Genomic DNA, 8,740 nt, shown 5'->3' with positions numbered 1-8,740 from the left:
GTCAGCCACCGAAACAAGTCCAATTTGCATCAAAACAAAGAAAAACAAAAACAGATAAAAATTTTCAAAACTACGAAACTGAAATGGTTATTATGAGGTTACTATTATTACTGTTAATGCTGGCGCTAATACTACTACTACTACTACTACTATTAGCGCCCCCCCCCCCCCTCCAAATGAAACTATCGCCGCTACGGTGCTGTCAATACTCCACATCCTACCTTTGCTTTAAACTAACGTCCCAAGCGAAACTTTAATGCTTACTTTCCAAGCCCCAGGCCTGTCCGGATGATAACCGCGGATTTAGTGCTCACAGCCTTCCCGCTAACTTCCAGCCGAAAGCCAGCGCTTGCATGACGCCACATGCTGACGTTCGCCTGGCAAGGCGACTGCAACTCTAACCTAAACAAGAGGAGGTAGCTGCGGGAGTGCTCACTTTGGGACGTGATGTGTCTGCGTTTCCGATACGGAATGCTCTGCTGCCGCGCTTTCCATGGAACCCAGCAAAAGAAAAAAAACAAACAAACAAAACACAGCGTTTCGTTTACTCGCACTGGGCGACGGCGAGCGAGTCACGTCTCGTCTGGCTGTTTTCGGAAGCCTGGCAAGTAAGTATACCAAAACAAGTTTTACGACGCTAGCCCAATGCACAGTTCCATCACGCTCGCCGAAGTACCACCGTGGCGCCCTAGCTGCGTTAAGCGCAAATAAAGGGGAGGAGGGGGTGTGGTAAGAGGGGAGAGGGCGCTGAGGCCCACGGCGAGACACGGGGCACTCCCTTAACGCCCATACTTTTTCCACTCTTTCATCTTTCCTTCTCTCTTTGCGACGATCTCGCTTATGCAAAGCTTCTCCTGGTTACCAAGAACTTAGTTATTCATCGGATTCTAGAGTTCTTTTTTTTTTGTCTGTGAGTGTTACGCAAGCTGTAGGTCGCTGACCGGGACGGAACTTTTGATTAGGGTACGTGATTGTTGCTGCGAAGCCGTAAAAGTTTCTCTGAGGCGACGGCTAGTTTAACTAGACTGATAAATGAGGCGAAATTATGAGCGCCGACGCGTTCGGTAAGGGATGCCGCCATTTTTCTCCTCGACGAAACAAATAAAGGGAAATTCATTTCACCCGGTGCCTAGTGCAAGCGTACAGGGACTGCACAACGCTCTTCGCTAATGTTCTTTGTCCGTCGTAAAGAGGCAAGAGGGTTGCTTCAAAGACGTGCGCACGGATTTCATAGAATACTGTGAATACATAACTTTCCAAGGGGGTGAGGTCGAGTGTTTCTCTGATCTTGGTGTTTTACTATCCTGGTGACGCACAGTGAGCCAAACAGTATGCACAGAAGCGACTCTCATGTACTATCTAATTTTGACAAAGGCTGTACAAACGTGTTCAGTGTTGGGGATAAGCTTTATTTAATAATACATATAGAAAATCTTCCCAGAAGGCGGGGGGGGGGGGGGGGGGGAGTGGCTTAGTGTTTATGGCACTTGGCTGCTGACCCGAAAGACGCGGGTTTGATATCGGCCGCTGCGGTCGAATTTCGATGGAGGCGAAATTACAGAGGCCAGTGTATTGTGCGATATCAGTGCACGCTAAAGAACCCCAGGTGGTCAGAATTTCCGGAGCCCTCCACTACTGCGTCTCTCATAGCCTGAGTCGCCTTGGGACGTTAAACCCCAATAACCAACCAACCAACCAACCAACCAACCAACCAACCAACCAACCAACCAACCAACCAACCAACCAACCAACCAACCAACCAACCAACCAACCAACCAATCGAACCCGATTTTACACCTTCCCATACCCCCTCAAGGTGGCGGTGGTGTGCCCACGGAGACCTGGGGCAATTACTGCGCCCCTTAGTTACCTCAGAAACCAATTTTTCTATTAAAATTATTACGCAGTCCTTCGTCCTAGGTCATTGCAGGTGGTGTTGATTATTGATGCATGCATTTGACTAAGCGTTGTCAAAAAGCGAATTCCACTCTTAGGGGAATAAAAACTATTCATGCTCAAGTGCGGACGGTGTTAGACGATAAGAGACTACCGCAACTAGGATGGTTGAGGCCGTTCTTGTGGCACCCCCAAATGTTATGGTATCCATCCGGATGTCGACGCAGACACAGTCACTCTTCCTGAGGCCATAGGGTTTAAAGATAACAATGGTCATGTAAATAAATCTGCAGTGGAAGTCAGCAAAAATCGATTGAAGGGTTGTTGGCTCGAAAGCAGAGAAGTGTAGGAAACCGTATTGAAAGAAAATGGAGAATTTTAATAACAATTTCCAACACAGTTAAATAAAAAAAATAAAAAAAGCCAAGCATGTTGGCAACTCCAACCACCCCCTTTCAAAGGGGACGCTCCTATCCGTCGGTCCGTCCATCCGTCCATCCGTCTGTCCGCCCGTCCGTACATCCATCCAGCCAAGCTAGAAAGCTGCCGGAGGATAGTCACTACTGTAGAACGCGAGGTTCAGAGACAGCCTTTGGTGATGGTAAATATAATATTACTTATCATTATTTGTATTTTTCATGCGGTGTCATTGATGTTCCCAAGCTGTTTCTCCCAAGCTGTTACTGCCGCCGCGGTGGCTCAGTGGTTATGGTGCTCGGCTGCTGGCCCGAAAGACGCAGGTCCGATCGCGGCCGCGGCAGTTGATTTTCTTTGGAGGAGAAATTCTAGAGGCCCGTGTACTGTGCGATGTCAGAGCACGTTAAAGAACCCCAGGTGGTCGAAATTTCCGGAGCCCTCCATCACGGCGTCTCTCATAGCCTTAGTCGCTTTGGGACGTTAAACCCCATAAACTAAACTAAACTAAACTAAACCAAGCTGTTACTCTTAAAGTTTCTGCGTTCGGACCGCTCAACATGGAGCACTCCAGGGACGCCATGGCGTGCAAGCTAAACAGTGTGGTGTGGAGTTGCGCGAATGCAGACTCTGCAGAATTTGGAAATGTGCCTTTCACGGCTGTTGCTGTAGAGCTCTCTGCGTTAATTCATCACCATAAGCTTGACTACACCCAATGCAGGGCAAATGCCTCTCCAATGTGTCTTCAATTGACCCTCTCCTTTGACAGCTGCGGGACCAAAATAACCTCAAGACCTGGGAGGACTGGGAGACCCTGCTGCGCTCAGAGGACCCGGCCGTGCAGACCATCGCCACCGGCCGTGCTGCCAGTGTTATTGACTTTCAGAACATAAACACTTGAGTGCACCGGGCTCGTGCCTTGACCTAGGGGGATGCCCCGAATTCCTTTCATATAATATACTTTTTCTTTCTCTCTCGCTCTGGAGAAGCAGCGAAACAGGCAACAAGAGTATCTCAAGCGGAAAAAGGCAACGATGCTGCCGACGTCTCCACTTCGACATCGGTCTCTGGTTCGGTTGCCTTTCGCTCCGAATAACCTGGCTCAGCCCAGTTGGGCCACAGCCATTTTTTCTTCCAGTTATTTCCCTCTAATGATTCTGATCAGCGATCACTACCTGCCCTAAATAGACTTATTCCCTTACTGCTTGCAGCTTCTCGCTACCAATTATTAACTGCTGTTTCCCTTGCGAGAATGTTGAACATTACTTTGGTTTTCTGCGTATTAATTTTTGGAACCGCCGTTCTGCTTTGCCTGTCTAACTCATTGATCAAGCTTTGTAGTTCCGCTCCTGGGTGAATTAGCAAAGCAATGCCATCAACGAATCGCGGGTTATTTAGGTATCCTCCATTAACTCTTATCCGAAACTGCTCCCATTCAAGATCAGTTAGAGTTTAACCTGAGTCTAATATCGTCGCCAGACGCGCCGACGACCCAGCAAAGAAACCAATTAGCCAATCAGGCTAAACACATGCTTTCGCATGTCTACCGCATGTAACTACATTAAAACCCTACCATTTTAAATTGATGGCGCTAAGGGCTCCATGTCGCAAAAAAGCCTGTGTCTTCGTTGTTGTTGGCGACATTGTAACTCGAGACTCTCCAAATAAAAAATGAAGACAAAAAAAGAACACACTACTAAGGCTCGTTGGTAGGAACTGAATAAAAGTGGACCTAGTGAACGCGTTGTGGTTTTTGACCTCGTGAAATTTGGCTTAGTTTGGTATGTGGGGGTTTAACGTCCCAAAGCGACTGACTATGCAGGATGCCGTAGTAAAGGGCTCCGAAAAATTTGAAAACCTGGGGGTTGTTTAACGTGCACTGACGTCGCACAGTACACGGACCTCTAGAATTTCGCCTCAATCGAAAGTTGACCGCCGCGGCCGCGTTCGAACACGATTTTACGCCTTCCCATACTCCCTCAAGGTGGCGGCGTGTGTCCACAGAGACCTGGAACAGTTACAGCGACATTTTTCCTCAAAAACCAATGTTTCTATTAAATTTATTACGGGCGTCTCTCATAGCCTTAGTCGCTTTGGGACGTTAAACCCCATAAACCAAACCAAACCAAATTTATTACGCAGCTCTTCGTCCAAGGTCGTTGCAGGTGGTGTCAAACGAGTTCTCGTTGCACATAGCATACATCTGCTAGCTAGCGACAGGTATTCCAATCGAGTGTCCGAGTGTTTCGCTCAGATATCTGTGAATTCAGCGTTTATGAAATGAACGATCGGAGGCCAGCGTGTTTCATACAGCAGTGAGCGACATGCATCGATGTCGAACGCTGACGATGATAAAAAAAATTGAACATTGATTTTCGAGGAAAGGAAATGGTGCACTAATTGTCTCACATCTCGGAGGAAACCCTAACATGACCGAAAAAAGGGAAGGTGGGAGTGAAAGAAGAGATGCTGTAGTAGAGAGAGACACAGAGAGAAAAACTTTATTGCAACAGGAATTCGGGGTACGCCCCAGGGTCCCCGCACGACCCCACTGCACTCAAGTGTTTATGTTCCTGAGGTCCATAACACTGGCAGCCCGGCCGGTGGCGATGGTCTGCACGGCCGGGTCCTCCGAGCGCAGCAGGGTCCTCCCAGTCCTCCCAGGTCTTGAGGTTCTCTAGGTCCCGCGGGGGAGGGTCCGCCGGGCAGAGGAAAAGGATGCGGAGGGAAGACACGAAGGGTTCTGGGCATAGGGCGCATGCCGGAGTGGGGAAGGAGGGATGATAGTGGGCTAGGGTAAGGGGTGAGGGGAGAGAGTGTGTCTGTAGTCTGCGCCAGAATGTTGCTTGTTTATTATCTAGGGAGGAGTGGGGCGTAGGGAGAGCTGGCGTGAGGCTCTGTAGGCTTGCGTCAGCTCGCTGAATGAGTGCATGCGCTCCTTCGTGAATCCCCGATCCGAGGCCACCTGAGCCCGGTTTAAAGAACCTCGGGCTAAAAAGTTGGCGGCCTCGTTCACGAGATTCCCGGAGTGCGCAGGCACCCATATCAGCTCCACTTGGCGGGGCGGGGGTGCATCGGGCGAGTCCAGTATGCCAAAAGCAGGGACATGAACTCGGCCTCGAGCGAAATTTAGAATCGCCAAGATTACGATACCAAGATTACGATAACCACCTGGGCGGTACGCCTAATTTTTGGAAGTACCTAAAGATGTTCAGTCAACAAGTTATTATGATTATTATCTCGTTTGCGATTGGAGTGAAATTAAAATGCTTACGCTAATCTCCGGAACAATCTCAAGATATGCTGTAAGAGAGTCTTTCCTATCATACCTAGTCCTATCATGCACGCCCACGGCGTTACCATGAAGGGTTGGGTATCCGAAGCCGTCGGCTCCGTTCGCAATGCCTTGCGTGGAACCATCAGTGTGTTCTGCGTTCAATAAAAGCTCTGCGTGATGTTTGAGTGTGTAGTGGCAAGAACGTTTTGGCGACTTATGTCGCGTATGTTTTTTGTTTCTCTCGGAGCCCGCATCAGGCCGCGCGATACGCTTGTGCGGCTATTACTGTGTGTAGGCGCCTTTGTTTTGTGGCTCCAGAGAGGCGCCGCTTGCTTACAGGGCCGACCCCAGCGGGCCATGTTCCCGATGTTGCAGCGAGTACGAGCACGCCTGTTCCAGCAGGCGTGCTTAGACAGGATGACGCTACCGGAAAAAGAGTTCCTGCGACGGTGGAGCACCTGCTTCATCGTCCCAAGCAGGGCCCGTGTGACGGTGCGGCTCCTGCCATATTTAGTGTCGCGCGTCAGTGTAGTGCGCGATGTTTGTGCGCGGTATTGGTGCGCGGTCTTCTTCCCGTGTGCTTCCCCTGCGCGTATGGACCCTCTTGAACTTGTGGAAATGTGGAAATGTGGTCCACATTTATTGAGGAAGCCCCATGACGCTTGATGAAAGAAGCGGCGGTGAGGTGAACGACGCGTCAGCTCTGCGAGGCAGCCATGGACGTTCGCTGCAAGCTTCTCACTTCGTCTTCTACACGCTGGCACGTGAGGTGGCGCTACAGGGCTCCCCTCAAACTCTTGTACTTACTTTGGACACTGTGTTTTGTGCACTTACGTTGCTTGTGATTGTATGTGTGGGCATCGGGCGACATCTGTCGCCATAGTGTGTTTTTCTGTTTTCTAGAGGGACGGCTGTCCCTTTTACGCGAAGCATATTACTAGAGCTACACTACAGCACGTCGAGTGCGGCGGTGGAGCTACCACCGTGACCACGTGACACCACGTGACAACATGACGTCACAGCAGAGGAGAGATGGGCTGCCGGTGCGCGCGGTCGGCCGCGGCGGTGGAGACTCCACATCAGAGGTGCGGCGGCTGACCACGTGACAACATGACGTCACAGCAGAGGAGAGATGGGCTGCCGGCTCGCGCGGTCGGCCGCGGCGGTGTAGGCTCCACATCAGAGGCGCTGCCTGCTGCTGCTGGGGGTACATCAATACAGCCTATAGAGAATGATGGCGGTGGTGGAATAACTAAGGGTGTTTCCAATGTACTTTCCATGGGTGCAAAGAATGCTGTTGTAGCCGGTGCTGGGGCAGCGGTTGTACACTCTGCATTGAATTCACCGATGATCCCGTATATAGCTGCCACGGCAATCCTTGCTACACTTCTAGTGGTTGTATTAAAATGACCAAGCATTCAACCAAGGAAAGCCATGTATTACCAAGCCTAGCCATCAATATGCTTCGCATCTGACTAGGCTTAACCTTAGCTAAGCCTCAGCCATTTTTTATTATGCTCTTGGGTTCAAATAAACTTCTCTTCAGTGCTCTGCGCATGCACAAATATGTTCTGTAGCTTCTAAGCGCTTTTTGCGCTGTTCACAACCCTGCTACGCTGCGTTTTCTCTACTACAGTAATGCATTCGTAATGTACCACGTTACAATAATTTCATGTTATGCTTACGATGAGAAACAATACGCGGTGGCTCAGTGGTTATGGTACTCGGCTGCTGACCCGAAAGACGCGGGTTCGATCCCGGCCGCGGCGACTGAATTTCTTTGGAGGAGAAATCCTAGAGGCCCGTGTGCTGTGCGATGTCAGTGCACGTTAAAGAACCCCACGTGGGCGAAATTTCCGGAGCCCTCCACTACCGCGTCTCTCATAGCCTTAGTCGCTTTGGGACGTTAAACCCATAAACCAACCAACCAACGAAACAAATTCAGGGGGCACTTTGACTGTCTAAAGTGGGTAGAGGCGGAAGCGTTTTCCGCACCACCTTCGCTGTTTCTGTGGCACCGGTGGCGTCACATATAATTGAGTACTAAATACTAAGTGATGACAAATCACTAATTAATGGTTAATTACTGATTAATGCCTGAATACTAATTAACTGCTAATTAATGACGCTTAAGCTTCGCCTTTAGGACTGGAACGCGACAGCGCGTTGTAGCGCTGCCAGGGAGTCCACGGAACACCACTCGTTCAGCGCGATGCCTTGCCCTTTGAACGCAACGCTTTTTGAGGAAAGGAAATGGCGCAGTAATTCTTTGTCATCTCGGTGGACACCTGAACCGCACCGTAGAGGAAGGGAGGAAGTGGTAGTGAAAGAAGAGGGATAAAGAGGAGCCGTAATGAAGAAAATGAAAATTGTATTTGAGGAAAGGAAATTACGCAGTAACTGTCTCACAAAATTCAGGGGGGCACTTTGACCTAAAGTGTGGTCACTGATGCCCCTAAGAGTGGAACGCGACAGCGTCTTGCAACGCTGCCAAGGAGTCCATAGAACGCCATCGCCCATTCGGTTCTATGCCTCGCTCGTCAGTAAATTGGTTTTTGAGGAAAGGAAATGTATCTGTCTCTCATTTTTCGGTGGACACCTAAACCTCGCGGGAAGGGAATGGAGGAGGATGAGAGTGAGTGAAGACACCGTATTCACTAGACGCGCCTTTGTTCGTTGCAAACCATCGAGCAGGCATGGCGGAGTGGATAGCATGCTCGTCTCTCAAGCCGAAGACCGGGGTTCGATTCCTGAGCTCAACCAATTTCTTAATCGGTTTTATTTATTTATATGGCCTGACTAGTACTGCTAATTAGGCTAATTGGGTAATTAAGCAATTAACTAAGCTCAGTCCCACTTAATTGGAGCATCACTATACGATCCCTTCAATTGGTTGCATGGTTACTAGCCAAAGTACAATTGGCCTCGTTTGAAATTCGCGCACTGTAACGTCACGACCGTTTCCACCAATTGAAAAGCGTGACATTTTCTGTCGACAACTGCTGCTTACAACGATGAGACATTAAAGGCTTCCGCCTTAATACATACAGGTTTGTCACTAAAGAAAGTGTTGCACAGTGGTTCTGTTGCGCCACTTGTTAGCGCCCAGCGGTGATGCTGCGTGAACCAGACGTCCGTTAAAACTCGGCCTGT

The sequence above is a fragment of the Amblyomma mixtum genome, chromosome 9 (assembly GCF_055824585.1).
Source record: "Amblyomma mixtum isolate Tamu chromosome 9, ASM5582458v1, whole genome shotgun sequence".
NCBI lineage: Eukaryota > Metazoa > Arthropoda > Arachnida > Ixodida > Ixodidae > Amblyomma > Amblyomma mixtum.
Note: the sequence above shows the minus strand (reverse complement) of the source record.